We start from the raw sequence: 23615 nt of genomic DNA on the forward strand, positions 1-23615 counted from the left end.
TGAAGGCAATAGGTTTCCAATGGAGATTAAATCTGGTCAGATCCCAAGCCATTCAGGAAACATTATTTCTACCTCTAAGATAAATTTATATAACCTATTTCATAGTTATATGAATGTAGACACAAGGAGAAGAGTGATGTTAAGAAGTGAAGCTGGCTTTTCATTTGCAAGAGGAATGTCATTTAAAATATTTCAAAATTTAACACATATAGCCATGAACTATTCATATTTTTCCAGTATTTAAAAATATTTTATTATTTATGAAATCTCATTATCATTTTATCTTTTTTCAAGATATTCGTTATTTTTTTCCCTTATAAGCATGGGGTGACTTAAATTTTCAGCTTTAAAAATACTTTTGCTTTTGTAGGTTTAAGTGTGATCAGCCAGTGAAATGCATCAGTTCCATGTTTTTGAGTCATTATCAGGGACCATTTTTATATCTGCTCCTTTCAAGGAAAAATGGCTTTTTGAGAAACCATGTTTATAGCTCTTCAGCAAAAAATTCCTCCCTACATCCTCTGCTCTCAACACTATTCATACAAAGAAGGGTTTTCCTTTGGAAGCCTTTCCTCCTCCAGATATAGCAATCCCATTTAAAATGCCTTTTAAAAAATATTGATGTCAGGAACACTCAACTGTGATTCAGGGTCCTAGAAAACTACATATATGACCACATCTATGGTTTCCTCTCTTCTGGCACTAATTCCAAAATTATTTCCTCCAGGATAAAGAATTGACTTGATTTGGGTCTTGAAGGTAAAAGACAAATAGCATGTGATTGTGGAGGGAAAATGAAATGATTATCACAATGCTGGAGTTTTGGACTTCCAAACCTAAACTCTTAAATTGGGTTAGTAACAGTTTTTTTTTTTTTGGGGGGGGGGGGGAGTGAGGGGAAGAGGCACAAAGGAAATATTTTAAAATGCTTACTAACATTTTATGATTATGTTTATTTCTAAAACCAACAAAAATCTTGTGTCCCCCTAGTGTCTACTTTACATAAATGATTACTAAGAGGTTTTTTTTGGTTTCATATATTTATAGAAATGTTACTTTTCAACTGCAAATGTGGGGAAAAGCTTTATATTATAACCACAAAAAACAAATGGACCATAAAACTTAAAAAGTTGCCTTTTCATGAATGCCCCACAAAACATATCTTAACTCAGTGAAATTAATTTCTTAGATGCATAATTTTCCCAAAAAAATTAGCATTATTTAAATGTCAAGTGTTTTTATTATAAAGCAGAATTTGTCTATTTCAATTTAGGAAAAATCCACAATTGTGGGAGAGACAGCATGTACTTTAGACATCTGTGATAGTTTCTCCTTTACTGTGACTCAATAGTTATATCTAGATGTAGATTGCAATTCACAAAAAAAAAAATAGAAGCATAGACTTTGGGGCCTCCCCAATTGCTGTCAAGAAAAGAGCTTGTTGGTATAAAATACCATTTTATACCAGCATTTCCCCTAACCCTTCAAATTGCACTTGATAATTATTTATTCTTTTATCAATGATTTCTTGCACCACTGAGCAAAGCTCTAAGTAGACTAAATGAACTAGAAAGCAGCAGAGGGAGTTGGAGATGAAGTCCAACCTGGGTCAGCAAATCTTAGAAGTCATTTGCATAAAGGCATGTCAGCTGGCCAAACACATTTTGTGATCATCACTCAGGTCTTAATTGAGAAACTTCCCTGCCTGCAGTCTCATTCACCAGGTGTGGCACTATGGAATTAGGGTTAGGGTTAGGATGGAGTGGAAAACAATCCTGATCACGCCAGCTCGGATGGCGGAATGGCCACACCAGAAGTTGCTTCTATTATTACCATGTTATTATTTATGGAGCCCTATTCTGCCCTCCAAGTAAATCATTGCAAGCAAATTGACCTCATGGGCATCAAGAGGAAGGATGAAGAATCACTGCCTCATTTTTGCTCTTGTGGCATCCAGACTATCTGCTGCACAGATATAATGACTTCCTTCCATTGGGACAATTATTTAGCTGCCATTTAAAACCATATTTCCATATATATCACCTAATAAGGAAAAGGCAAAAAACTTACTAGTAATATAAAAGAGCGATGCAACAATGATGAAGTAATCATTATAAGTAGCATACCACTCTCTCTGAAACACTTCCCCAGTTGTACTCCCTCACGAGTTTTGGGTTACCAGAAGGAAGCTGCTATCTCAAGGGTCAAGGGGGTCCCCTGGAGGAATTATAGCTCACAAACCCCTACCAGTGAACTACCTCTCTATGGTAAACCAGTAGACACAATTATCTCAAAACAGGGATATTTACCAAAATGGCACAATATAAACTGTAGCAATGAAGCACATTCTCTTCCCATATAAATCTGAAGCATGCTTTCCTACCAACACAGGCAGAGCCTAGGGGAAGAGGAGCACAGATTTAGAGTAAATGCAATGACTGTGAGGCCCTGTACAACGTTCCCCTCCTACTTTTCTAGTCTTCTTACATCTCCCCCCTACCAAATACTCTTCATTGCAGTGGCACTGTCCTCCTGGCTGTTCCAGAAACAAGCCACTCCATCTCCCTAGTCTGGGCATTTTGGGGGGAGAGGGAGCTATGGGTGACACTTTGAATTCTTTCCTTCCTCATTTCTTACTCCTGATGTCCCTAGTTTTCTTCAATTTTCAAATTGAATGGCTTGGGATCTGGCCAGATTTATACTCCATTGGAAACCTATTGCCTTCAATCAGATCTGGATTAGGAATAATGGATTGTTTGTCAAGTGGAAAAGATATTTTGGTTTCATATGTTTATATTTTTCTACAAAAACTAAAATCCCACCTTCTGTAGGATGATTTCCCCACCTCAACCTCTTTTAATTCTAATCCCTTTCCTCTGTTTATTATTTTCTAATTAATATTTTTATAGTTTATTTGTGCATAATTGTCTACATATTGTCCTCCCATTAAAATGAGTGCTCATTGAAGGCACAGACTATCTTTTTATGACATTTAGAAATGAGATTTTATTAATACTTTATACAAACATTCCCCCATACACAGTCTGAAACATACTCACCCACCAGACCATTTTGGCAGATGGGATAAACCAGGGCAACTGATTTACAACTCCTCAGTCAGTTGAGCTGGGGTGTCTATGCCAATCATGAGAAGATTCCCCCTAGGGGAATGGGTAGATAAGAACTTTTTTTCGCCCAATACCTGCAAAGGAAGTTGAAACAGAGGCTGTGGGACACATCAATTATATGAAGGTAATGGCATTCTGTGCATCACACACACACACACACACACACACACAAACACACACACACACTTTGTTTCCATTTAAAGAATATAGGGTCTTTGAAGACTGGGTTTTTTTCTTACTTTTCTCAGCACATAGCACAGTCTATAATAAGCACTTAACAAATATTTCTTAATGATTTATTTGACTCAATTCACATAATATTTATTAAGCAGAACGGGAATACAAAGCTACCTAAAATTTACTACAAGCAGGTAGCTGAGCACTGCTTTACAAGTATTATCTCTTTGGAATTTCACAACAAACCTGTGTGGTAGGTAGAAGAATTATCCCAATTTTAGAATGGAGGAAATTGAGGCAAATTGTTTAAGTGACTTCACCAGGGTCACGCAACTCAGAATAAACTATGCTAAACCAATATTGTCTTAAATTGCTTTAAGATATCATTGACAGGAACCTCCATTAGGGGTGGAGTCAACATGGTGGAGTAGAAACAGGACTTCTGCAGGGCTCCTGCTTCGACTTCTCCCAATTCGTGTAAAAGGGGATTCTGAACTAACTTTGGAGTTACAAAAGCCACAAAAAGACACAGAGAAGGTAACCTCCTGCTGAGGACAGCCTGGCAGGAATTGGCCAGCAGGAATCAGCCAGCACAGAGCTCTGGGAGCTGAGCCCAGCCCCACATGAGCTCAAGGTTTTAGCCCCAGGGTGGGCTTGACCAACCTCCAGGTGGAGGGATGTCAGAACACCAGCAGCTGTGGCAGTTTCCAGAGTTATCAAAATATAGAAGCTAAGGACAAAGTGAGCGGTCAGTGCAGTGTGGACTTTGGGATATAGTAGTTGGGAGTGTGGTCAGCCTTTACCCCCAGGGCCAGAAGCCGCAGAGGTGCCATGCAGCCACACCCATATGGTAGCGTCAGCTACTGGCCCGCAGAGTGTAGGGGGAACAACTAACCAGTCTGAGGGTCAATTGTAATTTCTTTGACCTGCTTGGATCTGAATTGCAGTCTAGGGTAGAGGTCCTGGGATGTGTGACCAGCTTGCTGGAGTGTGTGGAGGCTTCAGAGAGGGCATCTAACTAATACCTTTGGTAGCTAAGAAAACCCCAGTGGTTGGAACGAAGCTCCCCTGTCTGGTAGCAGAGTTCTACTGTGGCAAAAAGCCCAGGGGTCAAGTGATTGAGTGGCAACACGAGCAGGCAAAGGAAGCGAAATAAACAGAGCAACCCAACTTTACACTCCTATTTTGGTGACAAAAAGGATCAAAGAATGGAATAGGAGAAGACAGTGAAGTCAGAACTCCTTCACCAAAAGCTTCAAAGAAAAATACAAGCTGGTTACAGGCCATAGAGGGCCTTAAGAAGCAAATAAGAGAAGTGCAGGAAAAATTGGGAAGAGAAATGAGAATGATGCAAGAAAATTAAGAAATGAGAGTCAACAGGCTGATTGAGGAAAATAACACCTTAAAAATAGACTGACTCAAATGACAAAAGAAGTTCAAAAAGGCAATGATGATAAGACTGCTTAAAAAGTTGAATTTGCCAGATGGAAAAAGAATCTCAAAAGCTCACTGAAGAGAATCATTCCTTCAGAATTAGATTGGAGCAAATGGAAGCCAGTGACTTTATGAGAAATCAAGATACTATTAAACATATCCAAACAAATGAAAGAATAGAAGGCAATATGAAATATCTCATTGGAAAAACCACTGGCCTGGAAAATAGATGCAGGAGAGATAATTTAAAATTTATTGGACTACCTGAAAGCAAAGATCAAAGAAAGAACCTAGATATCATCCTCCAAGAAATTCTCAAAGAAAACTGCCCTGATGTTTTAGAACCAGAGGGCAAAATAGAGGTGGAAAGAATCCACCGATCACCTCCTGAAAAAGATACCAAAAAGAAAATTCCTAGGAATATTATAGCCAGGTTCTAAAATTCCCAGATCAAGGAGATAATATTACAAGCAGCCAGGAAAAAACAAATTTAAATATTGTGGAAACACAATCAGAACAACACAGGATCTGGCAGCTTCTACGATGAGGGATCAAAGGGCTTGGAATATGATAGTACAGAGATCAAAGGAGCTGGGATTAAAATCAAGAATCACTTACCCAGCAAAACTTAGTATCATATTTAGAGGAAAATATGGTCATTCAGTGGAATAGAGAACTTTCAAGTACCCTTGATGAAAAAAAACCAGAGTTGAATAGAAAATTTGACATTCAGATACAAGAAGCAAGAGAAGCATGAGAAGATAAACAGGGAAAAGAAATCATAAGGAAGTAATCAAATTTGAACTATTTACATTCCTACATGGAAAAATAATAATTGTAACTGATGAAACTTTTTTCAGTATGAAAATAGTTGAAGGGAATAGAAATGTGTGTGTGTGTGTGTGTGTGTGTGTGTGTGTAGTACGGTATATGGGTGTATGAATACATATGTGAATTGTGTATATATATGTACAAGTATACATAGATAGAGGGCACAGGACCAATTTAATAGGAAGGTATGATACTTAAAATGTGAAATTAAGAGGTGAGAGAGGAATATAATGAGAGAAGATGGGGATAGACAGAATGGGGCAAACTATCTCTATAGAAGAGGCAAGGGAAAATTGCTACAATGGAGGGGAAGAACAGGAAGGCAAAAGAGAATGGGATAACCTTATTCTCATTGAATTTGACTCGGGGAGGGAATGACATACACATTAAATAGGGTATCTCACCCTACACAAGAGTAGAGGGGAAGGGGATGAGAGGGGGTATGATGGAAGGGGGGGTGGCCGGGGGGGGGGGGAGAGGGAAGTTGTAAGCACCCACTTTTGAAAAGGGCCATGATCAAAGTAGAGAATAGAACAAGTGGGAAGTGGGATAGGAGGGAGTAAAATATAGCCCATCTTTTACAATATATTTACTATGGAAATGTTTTGCATAGCTACACATGTACAACCTATACTGAATTGCTTATCTTCCCAGTAAGGGTTGGTGACAAGGGAGGAAGGGAATGAATCTGAAATTATGTTTAAATATATATATCTTATTATTAATACTATTTTACATGTAATTGGGAAATAATATATGAAGGCACTGGGGAATAGAGATCCGCCATGCCCCACTGGAAAAAAGCTGATTAGAGGGGGGGATATCCTATGGGACCGCTATTTTGTGGCAGTGGGTAGGGGGAAAATAGGGAGAAAATTTGTAACTCAAAATCTGGCAGAAATGAATGATATAAATCAGAAGTTAATAAAGGATTTAAAAACAATAAAGCATGCAATTAAAAAAAAGAAAAAAAAATTTCTAGAAAAAAATAAAGATATCATTGACAGACAGACAGAGACAGAGACCAAGACAGAGAGATACAGAGAGTCCATATTTTCATACTTTACCAAACCAATTAACCTCCAGACCTGGAGCTTTTCTGTATAGGTGATGCATATTTGTCTTGCTTCAGTTAAAGGGTCTCTCTAGTAAAATGTATGCTTCTTACAGATTGTGCTTTTGTTTTTGTACATAGTTTCTAGAACAGTGTTTTGCACAAAGAAGAAAAAAAATGGTGGCGCTATGGATTCAGAAATTCTTGGATTGGAGTTAGGAATATCTGAGATCAAATTCAGCCACAGATACTGTAGGGCCTATGTAATATTCACAGCACTGACGACGACTGTGAATGTGCCAGAATAATTCTGAATTGCAAAACATAACAGGATCTCCATTTATAAGACAGAAGGAAAACATTTATTCAGACAACAGAAAGTCAAATCCCAAAGTCAGAAAGCCAAATCCCAACACCAGAAAACCAAATCCATAATAGCAACAAAGTTAATATACTATAACACTTCAGGGAGACCAAACCATACCTAGCTGTCTCCTTGCCTCCATCCTCTCCTCCCTCAAGCTCTAACTCTTCTGACTCCCAGCTTCCTCGGGGCTCTGGTCCACCAATGAAGCAAACTCCTCTCACCACAGTCTCCATGTGATTACATTCAGGCTATTAAGGGACAGGGAAGATCTTCAAATTCCCTTAGGTATATTGAAGGGCAGAGAAGGTCTTCAAATTCTATTACAAATACTTCCTTTTGACTTTTAACTTTCTTTGTATTCCTGGTGCTTAGCACAGTGGCAAATAATAGGTGTTTATAAATGTTTATTGCCTATCTGACTGTTTTCCTTGATAGAAAATGGGAAGTTAGGAGAAAAAGTTTGGTTTAAAGGGAACAAAAATTCATTCTAGTTTAAACTTGTTTTATTGAAGGTGTGTTGGGCATGGCTAAGTGAAGATCTCCAGCAGGCATTTTGTGATATGTCAGAAGAGAAAGGAAAGCTGGGAATGTTCCGTATACATAATTAATCATCATTGAATTGCTTTGGTTTGATATGATTATCAACTTAGAGTACAGAGAGGGAAAGGAAAAGGTTCCAGGACAACCAAATATAGCAGTAGGACCATGGTGATGATATTGAAAATGAAAGGTAGAAAGACCAAACAGGTTGGAGAAAACCAAGAGAAAAAAATAATTTGTGTGTATATACACAAAAATACACACATGTATGTATAATGTATATGTATAATATGTATACATAATGTATATGTATGTATGTATATATTACAAAATTCCAAGGGGGAAAGAGTATTTAGGCAGAGGAGAATGTCAACAATGACAAATGCTGCAAGAATATAGACAGAGAAAAAGTCATTAGATTTAGCAAAGAGGAGATCCCTGTTGAGTTGTGATAAAGTGAAATGTGTGGTTTGAAGTTTGAATGAAAGCAAGGGCTTAAAAAGTCAATGGAATATCAATAGCTAGCAATAATAATAGCTACCATTTCTATAGTGCTTACTCTGTTCCAGACACTGAGCTAAGTACTTTACAATATTACACTATTTAATATTTACAGTAACCCTACTGGTGGATGGTTTTATCATCCTCATTTAGCAGATTAGTAAACTGAAGCAAGCTTAAGTTAAGTGACTTGCCTGGGTCACAGAGCTAGTAAATGCCTGAAGGTAGTTTAGAACCCACATCTTTCAGACTCCAAGTCTTGTGTTTTATCCATGGCACATTCTAAGTGCTTTACAATAGGCAAAGATAATGGTGGCAAAAAGCGTTGTTGTTTTCGATGCTGTTGTCATTGTTGGTATTGTTTATAATTTTCTTCCAACTCCTTAATCCCACCCCCTCAAAAATAAATGTTGTATTGTGGTTTGAAATATACACAGAAGAAATATTTGGAAGGAAAAAAAAAACATGATTTACAGAAAAAAATATGATGTAAAAAAGACTCTTTGAATAGAGGTAATGGTGCATAATAATAATAATAATAATAATAAAAGCCAAAATCTTGAGGGAAAGGATGTGGGGTTCCTATCTATTTCTCCCATTTACTAAGTGGGTGATCTTGGACAAGCCAAATAACCTTTTTGGGATTTAATTCCCTCATTCATAAGAGGATAGAGTTAGGGTAGAAAATATATAAGATACCTTCTAGCTAAAATATTCAATAATACTATGAAATTAAATCTTAGCTTTCATTTAACAATTATTTATTTCCTTCCTACATAAAGAGGGATTTTTCTCTTTTAGCAAATTAAAGAACCCCTGGCTGATCTGGACAGTCTCTGTGGTAAAAGGACAATTCTGAGATATTAAAAGAAGTCCATTATTACTCCCATGATCTTCTGTAATTGGAAAACATTTAAGAGAACAAATAAAAACACAATAAAATAGCTAACACTACATTGGAAATCTGTCAATTTGCAGCCCACAGGTATCTTTATGCATGGATTAATGACTCCTTTTCTATTAGAATTCGACATCACTGCTCTATAGCAATGGGTGCTGAAACCCACAGCAGTTAACTAACACTGATTCTATCAGAAAGAAAGCCTTTCTCCCCTCCCACGGAAAGAAATGTTGAGAATTGAAGTCCAAATAAAAATTCAGAATATCAAAAGAGAGAGTCACGTGAGATGCAAAATGTTAAAAGATAAAAAAGGCAATGAATCTATATCAGTTCCAACCATCTACATACTAATGCAATAAAATAAAACTTTATAAAGGAAAACAGATTAATTAAGTAAAGACATAAGCGTCTAGTAGTAGGGCTCCATTTCTGGTCTGAGTTCAAATTTGATCTTAGACACTTACTAACTGTGTCATGGTGGGCAAGTCACTCAGCCTCTGTCTGTCTTAATTTCAACTGTAAAATGAGGATAATAATGTTTAACCTGACTCCCAGGATCACTGTACAGAACAGAAGAGATTGTATTAAACAAAACAAACAAACAAACAAACAAAAAACCAGTTAGCAAAGTGGCTGGAACATACTGAGGGCTATAAATGTTAGCTGGTATTATATTATCAGATAGTAACATATATGTGATTATGATACTTAATGTTCCCACCTCAGACCTGGGCAACTGCAGTAAAAATTTAATAAAAAGGCAAATATAGAACCAACCAAAGTGTAAGGAAAAGCAATTTCTGGACAAGTATTTAATAGAATATGCATATTTATCAATACTACATAGTACTTTTATAACACTTGACCATGTGAAAAGTCATAAATTAAGTGTAAAAAAGGGAGAGATAATTAACAGTTCTTTAGAGACCAGAAAATAGTAAAGGTAATAATACAAGGAATGAAAACAAATGTAAATACTAAATTGAATACTAAAATTTTAATGAACCAAAAGAAATTAAAATTAAAATTATGAAGAGTCCAGAGCAGTACGGAAAAACTTACATGAACTGAGTCTGAGATTAGTAAAGAGAACTAAGAAATCAATATTCATGATGATTTTAACAATGTAAACATAAAGACCAATAAAAAATTGGATGCTTTATAGCTGTAGTGACTGAACTTAGCCTCATAAAAGATCTGAAAACTATGCGTCCTTCATTTCATCATAGAAGGGGGATTCTGCAGATGTGAAATATCCCATATACAATCACTTGCTGTTGCAAGCTTTTTCTATCTACCTCTCCCTCCCAGTCCAAAGCCTTCCACAGCCTATGATTTAGATCACTTTACCTTCACTTATGCTAATTATGCAGGAATGTAAACCATCCTCCAGGGTTTTGTAGGTGCATGAACAAAGGAATGTCTAGCTGAAAGACATCAGAGGATGACACTATCCCTTTGGTTTGGGTTCTTTGTGCTTACTGGAACTCAGATTTCTAGTGGGTATATCAGGACATTGTGCAAGATGGTTTGGATTTAAGTCATTTAGCTGTTTCCTTATCAGCATTTTATGTCTCACATCAGCACTTATAAGCCCATCTCCTATGGTGTCTCCACTGTGAGATAAACCATGATATACATTATCATTTCCTGGGGTTTCATCAAGCTCTGTTTCAACAGTGGGTTACTAAGCTATTTACTAATCTCAACTTGCTTGAGGTTTTTGAGAGGAAATCAGCATCTCTGTGTGGGAATCCTACTCATGGATAACTTTGCTTATGTGGGGGGTCCCAATGATTGACAGTATCATCTCTTAAGCATGAGTGCATGCGCACACACACACACACACACACACACATTTTAAGGCCTAAAAATGAGTAAAGGATGGACCTATTTTTAAAAGTATCTTATTTTTTCCCAATTTCATGTCAAGACAATTTTAGCATTCATTTTTACAAGATTTTGAGTTCCAAATTTTTCTTCCATCCTCCCTCTCCTACCCTTTTCCTAAAATGGTAGCCAATTTGATAAAGTTTATACATGTACTATCATGCAAAACATATTTCCATATTAGTCACAGTTGTGAAAGAAGAAACAGATCAAAAGGGGAAAAATCATGAAAAAGAATAAAGTAAGTGGGGAAAAAAGGATGCTTTGGTCTCTATTCAGAGTTGAATAGTTCTTCATCTGGCTATGTTTAGCATTTCTACCCTGAGTCCTTTATACTTTTCTTAGGTCAATTTATTGCTGAGAAGAGTTGTGTTATTCATAGTTTATCATCACACAATGTTGCAGATACTATGTACAATGTTGTTGTCGTTATTTTCCTGGTTCTGCCCATTTCACTTTGCACCAGTTTATACAAGTGTTTCCAGGTTTTTCTGAAATCTACTTGTCCATTATTTCTTGTTGCACAATAGTATTCCATTACAGTCATATACCAAAATGTATTAGCCATTCCTCAATTAATGTGCATCTCCTTAGTTTCCAGTTTTTGGTCACCTGCTCTAGGGCTGCTCTATTTTTGCACATGTAGTTCCTTTTCTCATTTCTACGATTTCTTTGTGAAACAGAAATATTGTAGTGTGGCATTGCTGTATCAAAGGGTACGTATAGTGTGGTTGCCTTTGGGCATAGTACCAAATTGCTTTCCAGAATTGATGTATCAGTCCATAACTCCACCAACCATTCATGTCTCAGTTTTCTCCATTTTCTCATATCCTTTCCAACATTTATATTTTTTTCCTATCAGCCAGTCTGAAAAGTGTGAGGTGGTGCCTCAGAATTGTTTTAATTTGCATTTCTCTAATCAAAAGTGATTTTGAACACAGCTTCATATGCGTATAGATAGCTTTGATTTCTTCATCTGAAAACTGTTCATATCCTTTGACCTTTTATCACTGGGGAATGGCTTGTATTCTTATTAATTGGACTCAGTTCTACATATTCTTGAGAAATGAGGCCCTTATCAAAAACACTTCCTGTAAAGATTGAATACCAGTTTTCTGTTTTTCTCCTCGTTTTGGTTGCATTGGATTCATTTGTGCAGAAGTTTGTTTTTTTTTTCAATTTAACATCATCAAAATTATTTCTTTTACATTTTGAAATGTTCTCTATCTCTTGTCTGGTCATGAATTCTTCCCTTCTACATAGATCTGACAGGCAGATTATTACTTGCTCTTCTAATTTGTCTATGGTGTCATCATTTTGATCGTATCTTGGTATATGGTGTGAGGAGGTGGTCTATACCTATTTTGTGCCTTATTATTTTCAGTTTTCCCAGCAATTTTTGTTAAATAGGGAGTTCTTTTCCCAAGCTCTAGGTAGTGTCTTTGGGTTTATGAAACACTGAGTTACTATGGTCATTTACTACTGTCTCTTGTGTACCTAAGCAATTACACTGATTCACAACTCTATTTCTTAGAACCAAATGATTTTGATGATTACTACTTTATAATATAGTTTCAGATCTAGTATTACTAGCCTACCTCCCTTTTTATTCTTTTTTTCATTAATACCCTTGATATTCTTGACCTCTTGTTCTTTCAGATTTATATTGATATTTTTTTCTAGCTCTGTAAGATAATTTTGGTAGTTTGATTGGTTGAATAGGTGAATTAACTTAGAATTTTCATATATATTATATTGTCTTGGCCTACCCATGAGTCATTAGTATATTTTCCAACTGTTTAGATATGACTTTATTTGTGCAAAAAGTATTTTGTAATCATTTTTCTGAAGTTCCTGGGTTTGTCTTGGCAAGTAGACTTGCAAGTATTTTATATTGTTTAAAGCAATTTTAAATAGAATTTATCCATCTATCTCTTGTTGCTGGGGTTTGTTAGTCATATAAAAAATGTTGATGATTTCTCTAGGTTTATTTTGTATCTATCTGGCAAGTTTGCTATAGTTGTTAATTATTTCAAATTCATAGCTTTTTTTAGTTGTTCTCCAGTGTTCTCTAAGTGTACCATCATAATCTGCAAAGAATGATAGTTTTGTTTCCTCATTGCCTATTCTAATTCATCTGTTTCTTTTTTATATTGTTACAGCTAAAATTTCTATAATAATGGTAAGAAGTGGCATCTTTCCTTCACCCCTGATCTTTTTGGGTAGGCGTCTAACTTAACAACATTTCAGATAGTACCTGCTGACAGTTTGGGATAGATATTGCCTATGATTTTAATGAATGTGCCTTTTGTTTCTATGTGCTCTCGTATTTTAAATAAGAAGAGGTGCTTTGTTTTGTCAAAAGTTTTTTCAGCATCTATTGAGAAAAACATGATTTCTGTTTGTTTGTTATTGATATGGTAGATTATGTTGATAGTTTTCCTAATATTTTAGCAAACCTGCATTCCTGGTATAAATCCCACCTAATCATAGTGTATAATTCTTGGGATACATTGTTGTAACTCCTTTCCTAGTATTTTGTTCAAAATTTTTGCATTGATATAATTATTAGGGAAAATTGGTTTTTAATTTTATTTCTCTGTTTTAGTTCTTCCTGGTTTACCCCACTTCATTAATCTGTTATTTCTCTATGTATTGATGTAAAAATTTAGAGAAATAATTTCCCCCTGAGTATTGCTTTGACTGCCTCTCATAAATTTGGGGGTGTTGTCTCACTGTTGTCATTCTCTAATGAAATTATTGATTTTTGCTATGATTTGTTCTTTGATCCACTTATAATTTAAAATTAGATAATTCATTTCCCAATTATTTTTGTCTATCTTTATACTATGCTTAGTTGAATGTAATTTTATTACATTATGATCCAAAAAGAATATATTTAATATTTTTGCCTTTCTACCTTTGTTTTTGAAATTCTTATGCCCCACTACATGGTCAGTTTTTCTGTAGGTGTTATGTGCTTTTGAGGAAAAGTTATCTTCCTATTTGTTCCCATTCAGTTGCTCTTCCAAAAGTCTTTCATATCTAACTTTTCTAATATTATAATCACCTCCTTAGTTTCTTTCTTGTGTTCTTTTTCTTCTTTGCTTTGTTTGTTTGTTTTGATTTATCAAGTTCTGAGGGGAAACAGTTGAGGTCCCCCACTAGCGTAGTTTTTCTGTCTGTCTGTTGTTTTTGTTTTTCTATAACACATTTAACTTCTCCTTTAAGAATCTGAATGCTATACCACTTGGTGAATATGTTTATTATTGATATTACTTCATTGTCTAATAGTACCTTTTAGCAAGATGTAGTTTCTTTCTGTATCTCTTTTAATTAACTATTTTTGTTTTGCTTTGTCTGAGATCAGGATTGATACCCTGTTTTGTTTTTTAGCTGCAGAATAATAAATTCTGCTTCAGCACCTTAACCTTGCTCTGTGTCTGTCTCCCTGCTTCAATTGTGTTTCTTATGAAGAACATACTGTAAGATTATAGTTTTTGATCTACTCCACTATCTACTTCAGTTTTAAGGGAGAGTTCATCCCATTTCATTCACAGTTACGGTTATTACACTTGTATTTCTCTCCACCCTATTTTTCCTACTGTTTGTCCTCTCTCTCTTCTCATCTTTTCTCATGTCCCCAGTGTTTTGCTTCTGTCTACCACCTCCAACAGTCTGCCCTCTCTTCTGTGATTCTCCCCACCACACCCCTTTACTTAATATACTCTCCTACTTACTTATCCCCAGGAATGCCAGCTGGTAGGGATCTAGCACCTTGCCTGCTGCTGAGCAGGTGTTTTAGTTCTGGTGTCTGGTGTATCCTGAGCTCAAGGTGTTTCTGTGTTTCCCCAGGGCTATGCTGCAGCACATTGTAGTTTGGCTGCTAAAGGTTGCCTGCTTTCTTAGGGCTCCATTGAATCTCGTGGCAGCTCTCAGAACTGGAATCTCCCATATGGTAAGGCACATAAGGTTCCTGGTGTTGGTGTTTAACTGCACCAAAACAATGTGACTCAGGATCTCCCACTGGTCTGCTGAGGTGGGACTTTCTGTTGACTTGCTGGGACGATTCCTCTCCTTAACTGTGCTACCTTTTTACCTGAGTGAGACAGACCTTTTCTTCCTGTCCTCTATGTTTCTTGTGCTAAAAGATTGTTTTGCCACATGTTTTAGCTGTTTCTGCTGTTCTACAATGTGTTTGCAGGCACGATTTTATGGTCCTTTGGAGGTGAATATAGGAGAGTTACAGTGATTCACTGCTTTCTCTGCCATCTTGCCTCCTGGAAATCTCATTGGAAGGCCAGATCTGCTATGTGTTTGTGAGTAGGTTTTTACAGCTCTTCATAGCTGTGTCCTTCTTTCCAGCTTCTTGGGTTTGTGCTTAAGCCCTCCCTATCATGTGCATGAAAATCAAGCAGCACGGGCCTACTTGTAGTTGAGGAAGCACGATGACCCATCTCTTGTCCAATAGCTATCCGCCATGCTTGCAATGACCTGCTGCCTCACTTTCATCTCTGCGTGTGCCTAGACTCCTTCCAGCCTCCACTCCAACCTCACCATTTGCAGGAGACCTTTCTTGGTCTCCCAGCTGCTAATGCCTTTCCCTGCGGGCTCATTATCATGTACTCTGTAAGCTTCTAGAAACTTTCATGATGGTTCCCCATTAGAATATCAGTGTCCTAAGGTTAGGGTCTTTTTTTTTCTTTTTTCATCTTTCTTCTGCATCTCAGCACTTTACACATTATCTGGCACACAGTAAGTGCTTAATGTTCATTGACTGACAGAGTGACTAAAATAATGTTTATCATGACATACACACTGTGGAAACAGCAATAGGAATATGACTCATTATTGAACTATGTCCATGAAAAGGTATGTCCTTTTCAGAAGAATTGAGAGTATGGTAGGTCAGCCATTGCAATATAGATTCTCTTGAGGAAATTCATGAATCAGAGAGTAGAAGCCTGGTGGATATCATTTGACTGAAAATTGCCATTCAGGTAGAGGTTAATAAGATGATACAATCAGAACTGGAAGGGAACTCAGATGTCATTTAGTCTACACCCTCATTTCACATTGAGGATTTGGAGGCACACCAGGGGTTGTGACCAATCTTGGAGATAGTGAGTTAAACATATCTATATCTGTCTATCTAGCAATCAGAAAACAAACAAACAAACATGTGATGCATATTTCTACCATATCCATCATCAAGAGAGACCTTCATGGAGTACTCTTTACCATAGAAGGAAGATGAATGTGAGTTCTCAAAGTCTATGTTAATGGAGGATGATCACAAATTCTACAGAAGAGAAAAGACATGGGACACATTTTTTCTCTTGCCTTAGTGACTACCCTAGCTATGTATAGAAATAATTGGCATCAATTCAAGTCATCTTCCTTGGATAAATAATTGTCTATTATATGCATGTATCAAAATTTATTTAGGCAATTACTAATTGATAAATAGTACTGATATGAATACTTTGGTGTATTCATATGGAGATGGCACTCAATTTTTTTTTTTACTTTTTGGGGATAAATTCCTAGGAATATGTTGCATGTATATAGATTTTGATATCATATACAAATAGAAAAGAAAAAAAATCTTTTAAAGTAGGTTCTGCTGATTTAAATTTATGAAGAAACAGGTTTCACATGGCATTTGGGCAATTATGACAGAGAATGCCTGATCTGAGGAATAGACATGGGCTCTCAGATATGTTCATCAACAATGAGGCAAGATGCACTTGTGTGAACAAAAAATAAGTTTGCTATTATGAGAAATGAGTTTTGTTTATTAAAACCTACAGAAACATGAGGATAAAGCAACAACTTTGAAGCCACTTAAAAGATGGAGACTTTGTTGAAGAATTCAGAACTGCTAAGCATTATGGTAACAAAGTAATTTAGATAGATAGATAGATAGATAGATAGATAGATAGATAGATAGATAGATGATAGATTCACAGATACACAGATAGATTAGATTCAGAGACAGAGATAGATATCTAGAGAGAAAGAGGTAGAGAGAGATTTTCTGATTAAAGAGAATGTTTTTCTTAAATAAGAAGCCTTACAAAAGCATTTGGAGATTTGAATATGTTTTAAAAGTACTAAAATTTGATAGGAGAAATCTGGGCTTTTGAGACTTTTTCAAAGTGAAAAGGGAATCAGAAATCTCTTAAGCTAGAAAATGGCTTATATTTCAAAGGTTCTTCAATTTTCTTATATTATCAAAGGGATAAGAAAGTATAAGGACTTGGTATATGAACCTGAGAACTGAAGACACAGTGGGAGGTGTGGGGAGACAAGAATGAGAAGCTTCTCTTTGGGAACCTTAACAGTTATAAGCATTCAGGAAGTAGAAGGCTTCAACTGAAAGATTCCTACCTGGGCAGAGAGAGAATTGATATTATATACTGTGCTCTAAAACTAATGCTGTTTAGTGGCACCAAGAAAGGGAAAGGTGAAATATCTCCTAAGGTCTTGTTCTCTCCTGCAACCTCTAGCTAAAGAAGGAATAACAGATGGTCTTTGCAGCTGCTTTAGTATCCACATCAGATGGCTTAAAGGGTCAACCCGAGTTATATCAGTATCAAATTGCTTCTGATTAGACAACACAGCTCCTGGGTAAGTGAAAACTGGCTGGGCCATTCTATAGAACCCAGAGGTAACACTTTTGATGAGTTTTGCAGTTCTCTAGCTTGAAAGGAACTTCTAGTCATATTAAGAGCTAATACTTTTTAAATACCCTTTTAAGGGCGATGGCTAATGCTGAGAGCTTGAAAAGTGTATGTTTGGTTAGAGAAGAGAAAAAAAAATATAATTTCTCTTATTAAAGAGTTGGCAGTTTCAGCAGCCAAACCTTTCAGAGAACCGGTTTGTGTATGCATGTGGTTCATTGTTGTCCTTCATTGTCAGAGGACCAAAATGATAGTCCACCTGACCGTGACCGATCAAACCATTGCAAGCTCAGAAGGCTTCACCACTGGTGAGGCGCAAATAGTCCCTGGGAACATTTGGGCTGGATTCTCTAAATTTTCTCGTCTGGGATTTCTTCTGAGCTACTTCAATTTTGCTTTGCTCATAAAGCAAAGATCCTTCTCTGATGAGGGCATGACCTTTTGGGTGGCCCTTTGTAATCATCTCCCATGTCCTACAATCAAATATGAAGTTCTTCAAAGAGCCCTTGAGATTGGCTTTGTATCATTTCTTCTGACTACCATGTGAGCACTTTATGTATGCACATATGTATGTGTGTATATAACTTTCATACATGCAATTCATGAATTTGTTTTTAATATATTAGTATATATGGCATTATTATATTTATTTTGATTTATTATTAGGTAAGTTACTATGCTGACCCCTAAAAGTGCCATTATTTGAATGACTGGTAGAATGGATGGAAAATGCATTGGAAAGGGGACTCAGGAGATAGAGAGGTGAATAGTGGACATTCATTTGCCTTCAACAACATCACTCCTTGATCCCTGATGGATTTCATATCTATCCGTGGGGTGTTGGTCTCTATCTAGGAATCCAGGCTGTCCAGGAGGATGTCAGTTTGGAATCAGGAAGTCAAACTCAAATAAAACTTAGCTATTTTCCACAGGTGGGAAGAGTCAGGTATCTAGAGTCTATGGGGTTTAGGGTTAGGGTACACTCAAGCCAGGGCTTCCTGGGATAGGGACATCAGTAACTGTTATCACATTGGGTCACAAACTTGATGTGACAGAGTTTATGTAAAATCTTTCTTGAGAGTGAGCCCATTTTCCCCTTAGGTCAAGGTGTTACAGGGGATAGTGTAACCTCCCTAGAGCTTGGGAGGAAATGTTAATGTTCTGTTTTCACTGTATCTTTGAGGAAAATAGGCCTTTGCAAAAACTAAATAATGTGGGGTTGTAATTGCTGGCAACTCTAATTGGAGAGCACAGTAGTGGGGGCATGAACTGAGAGAGAACAAAAATCCTCTGACCCCTCAGAATATCCCTATAACCTTAGGTAGAAATATATCCTGTCTACTTCTTAGAGAATGAGGGAAGGGTATGCACTATATCAAGAAATGCTTATATAATTTAATTTTGAGTTAAGTAGGATGTAGCCTCTTGAGTAATGTTATCATATGCTGTATTACTGTAGAAGAAAATTACCCAAGACCAGCAAGGCAGGAGTTTCATTACTTTCTGTCCTATTCAGACCATATCAGTTTTAAATTTTGAGCACCTCTGTTCAGAAAAGACTTTAAAAACCTGGAGAGCTTTTATTGAAGGGGAAGCACAATTGTGAAAAGTGGACAGAAGCTTTCATTTTACAGGATATGTGGCTGCAATCTATAAGAAAATCGCCTCTCCCTACAGGTCTCAACTATTCCAAGTAAAACACTGGATTGAAATTTTATATTCCATATCCTGGGTTAGGAAGAAGAAATGCTCAGAGATTGGGACTGAGGGAAAGAAGAACAAAGGCATTAAGCATTCCTACAGCACCTAATGTGTTAGCACAGTAAGTCATTTGACAAGTATTTGATCATTTCATCCTCACAACAGCCCCAGGAGGCAGGAGTTATTATTATCCCCTTTTTACACTTGAGGACACTGAGTTGATTAGCAGTGAAATGATTCGTCAAGGGCCACATATCTAGTAAGTGTCAGATGTCTCCCATGTTCCTGACTCCAGGTCCATAGCTCTATCCATTACATGGTCAGCTGTCCCTAGTGAGTGGAGGATGGGAAAGGTGGGTATTAGAAAACATTTGGAGAGTTCTCATTTAAAGCTTGCTACAAATTTAAGTGTGTTATTTTCTTTATATCTGTCCTGTTTATCAATTATTTCTCTGATTCAGTCTTATTACTAAAACCACAGAATCAATACCATAATGACTGTGCCTTCAGCACATTTGGGAAAAACTCGACCCTAAACTTTGATTTATGCATTGCCTCTGATCATTGTTCTCTCCATATCTATTATGTCAGGGGGTGCTGGAAGGGGCTCATTTATTCTCAATATCTTGAAACTGTTGCTTCAATGAGGGCTGGATTTTAGAAAAATAGCAAAGTAGATAAAGTTTATCATTAGCACTGTTCTCTCAACAACTCTGAGGAACCCTTGCTTTCAGTTCAGCCTGTTCATAGCACATTCTACCTTGTAAAAGAATGGGGATTTTAGTGAGCATGTAAATGAGGGGCACACAGGGCTTGGAGGAAAGTCAGGTTGTTCTAAATATGACTTTTCTCCTGTGCTAGCAAAAAAAAAAAGAAAACAGGTGCATCAAGGGAAGCGTAGGGTACTGAACTGGAGAGGTTCTAATTCTGCTGTGCTCTATTACAGTTAGAAACCAAGTGGACAGGAGCTGTCATCCAGTGTATAGAGAACATTTCCCCAGGGTCTTTCCTTTGATCACATTTCATGCTTTGTTTTGTCATTCCTAATGAAGTACATAGCTGTAATGGGAATGTAAATTTAAGATCTTCCGTGCCCCTAGGCCCTTTGATAGCCTTAAATGCTCCTGAAGCCTGTGGTGGGAGGCTTGTTTTTCAGGAGGTACTTTTTGAATGGGCAGTGGATAAAGAAGATTGTTGCATTCTCCAAGGCAGGAGAAGGCTATATAAGCTCTGATGGGAGGCTTTGCTTTGGGGCTCACTTTGAGAAGTGTTGTGTGATTTGACCAGACAGCACTCTAGGTAGCTGTTGAGCCCCCGGCTTTGAAAAACCCAGATGCTGATGCTTCCTTCTCTGGTAACTGACTAGGTATGGATGTAATGGTTGGACAGTTGGAGGCCTGTCTGCTGAATTGTTTCTCTGTCTTGTAACTTCTTCTTGTAACCTGTCTGTATACTCTGAAGTTCGGGGTGCTGACTGTTTCCCTTTTAACTAGGTAAATGATATGTTTGATTGATTAAAGTAAGATTGTTAACCCATTTTGAGTTGCTTCCCTTTAGAAAAGCAGATCTAAGAACTTGTGTTGGCAGCCACCCTGGGGATGCTGGGGTGCTTGCTGCTACAATGGCATATCTCTAACATTACCTGGGCAGATCTTGGATGATGGGGACGTTAATCTTTTTGATCTTCATATCTTTTGTTGTTGCCATTCAGTCCGTTCAGTCATATACAACTCTGCACAACACCATAGACCACAGTACACCAGACCCTTCTATCTTCCACTATATGGTAATATCTTTTAAGGCTCATGTTCACTTCTGTTATAGTAATGGAATATAAAGATTCCCCTGTATTGGCTTGGTTTTCAAATTGATTGTGTTAAAACCCAGAGCTTGTTAATCCCACCTGTGGGATGGACTTGTTGATGTGAAAAGAGAGTCCTGAACTGGGAGGAACTGGTGACGTAGATTTGGAGAGACAAGAGAGAGGCAGAAGAACTTTTTGGAAGCAGCACCCTCCTGGAGGCAGTGAGAGAGACTGAGAGGATTGCTGGGGGCCACTTTGAATTGCCCTGGACTTTTAAGACCTGCCCCCTGAGCTGCCAAGGACTGAGGAGACATGGCTGTTTTGCTGGTACTTTATCTGTTTTGATGTTGTTTTGCCAGATTTGTCCACTGGTGAAAGACAGTCCTTTTGTTGAAGAAGTCCTGGAACCTGGCTGTTGGCTAAGAGCTCCTGAGACTGTCCTGCAGACAGAGAGTGAATACTGTCCACTGGTGGAGGACAGTGCTGTTGTTGCAGGGGTCTGGGAACCTTTCTGTTGGTTCAGAGCTACTGAGACTGTCCTGCAAACAGAGAGTGAATACTGTCCACTGGTGAAGGACAGTGCTGTTGTTGCAGGGGTCTGGAGACTGTCCTGCAGACAGAGTAACTACTGTCCACTGGTGAAGGACAGTGCTGTTGTTGCAGGGGTGTGGGAACCTTTCTGTTGGTTCAGAAGCCCTGAAGAAGGATTTTCTTGTATGTTTACAGAAATCCTGGGAGAGGGTTTTGCTAATGTTTTCAGGGGTTCTAGGATTGTTCTACAGACAGAGGATGAATTAATGAAGAGACTGGCAATGTATCTTGTGGCCTTGCTAAGCCTTGTCTCCCCAGGAACTAAGATTGCTGAGAACTTGTCTCTTGTCAAGATGAAGAAAAGACCTCCATTTGGGTATTAAGTGCTGTGCTTAAACTTGATGTAACTCTGGGGTAGATTCAATTGTGATCCAGGGGTGGGGAACTTTTGACCTTTTTGTGTTCTATGGTTGAACAAATGAATGTACTTTACTTATGTTTGGAAACTAATCTCCATTTGAGAAGAGGGGCTTTGTGGTGGACTAAATGAAGGTACAGCCTGGGGGTGGAGTAGTATTTAGAACAGGGACTTTGTAATTGATTGAATGAATGGAAGGTCCTGGGGTGGGGTAGTACTTGGAGATTATTTAATCACACTTAGTAAATGTTGTATTTTGAATGATGCAATGTTTTGACCTTCTCTGTTCTTGGTTTGTCACTGAATAAAATGGAGAGCCCCTATGCTGGTATTCTGAACCTTGGGAAGTTGCCTTTCCTTGGCATTACATTACAACTGCTTCCATGATACTATCTATCATCTCATCCTCTGCCATCCCCTTTTCATTTTGCCTTCAATCTTTCCCCAAATTAGGATCTTTTCAATGAGTCCCATCTTCTCATTAGGTGACCATAATATTTAAGCTTCAGTATTTGACCTTCCAGTAAAGAATCTGCATTAATTTCTTAGAATATTGGCTTATTTGATCCTCTTGCTTTCCAAGAGACTCTCAAAAGTTTTTTCTATCACTAAAATTTCAAAGCACTAGTTCTATGGCACTCCGCTTTCTTTATAGCTAATGTAATGCTTTGAACACAGTGCTTTATAGACCTTTGCTGAATTTAACTTAATGCAAATGAAGTATCCATTGTAGCATAGTACTGGAGAATTTTTTTTTTAAATTTTTTGGCTTCCATATGAAAATCATGGCCAATTTCCTACTCCTAAAACTTTCATTTTCTCTCTAACAGAAATTTCCTCTTCCAACATGTAAGGGTTCTCCACCTTCTGTCTGTCAAGTTTCCATGACTTTCAATTTATACACATGTAAGACTAAAACTCATGACTCAAAAGTTGTGGTACAGCCATTATCATGGCAAAATATCAGCATCATTCCAATCATTAATGGTATCTGTTCCCAAGATGTCAATCAGCTTGCAACATAAAAACCATCACTGAAGACTTCCTTAGGGATGCATACAGCACAGATGCAAAAGGAAAGGCACCCAGGGCCAGCTGCATGGTGCAAAGAGAATTACACATATTCTCACCAGAAAGAAAAGGTGACCAGTACCAAAATCGTTTTCATTCCTTGACTCTATGGATTTTTTTAATTGCATCTTCAAATTGAATTAACTTTCTTGGCTTCCATAACAAATTTTTTAGCTCAACGTATCAGAATTCTGTTAATAACTGAACTAAATAATAAGAAAACGAGTGGACATTAGGGATTTGTTTTTAAAAGGAAACTTTTCCAGCACATTCTGGGAGGAATGAAGATCTGATCTTGTCTACCAGTCTGCTTCATCTGCATGTGTTCATGTGCAGATATATGATCCTGAGGCCCTGAGAGATCATTGCACAAATAAACATTCAATGATGTTCACTACATAGTAAAAATAAGAACAGAAATAACTGATACTTAAAGAGAACTTGAAATCTGGCAACTTGACTTCATTCCTAGGTCACCTCCTCAAGAGCCACCGAGCTGCTTGACCAACACTAGAAATGGAATTATTGGAAAGAGTCCACTATGGCTTGCTCTCCTTGGACCACGAAGACTTGAGTTAACA

The sequence above is a fragment of the Petaurus breviceps genome, unplaced genomic scaffold (assembly GCF_028583685.1).
Source record: "Petaurus breviceps papuanus isolate PSGF00001 unplaced genomic scaffold, PetGlider_PUasm1.0 208, whole genome shotgun sequence".
Classification (NCBI taxonomy): domain Eukaryota; kingdom Metazoa; phylum Chordata; class Mammalia; order Diprotodontia; family Petauridae; genus Petaurus; species Petaurus breviceps.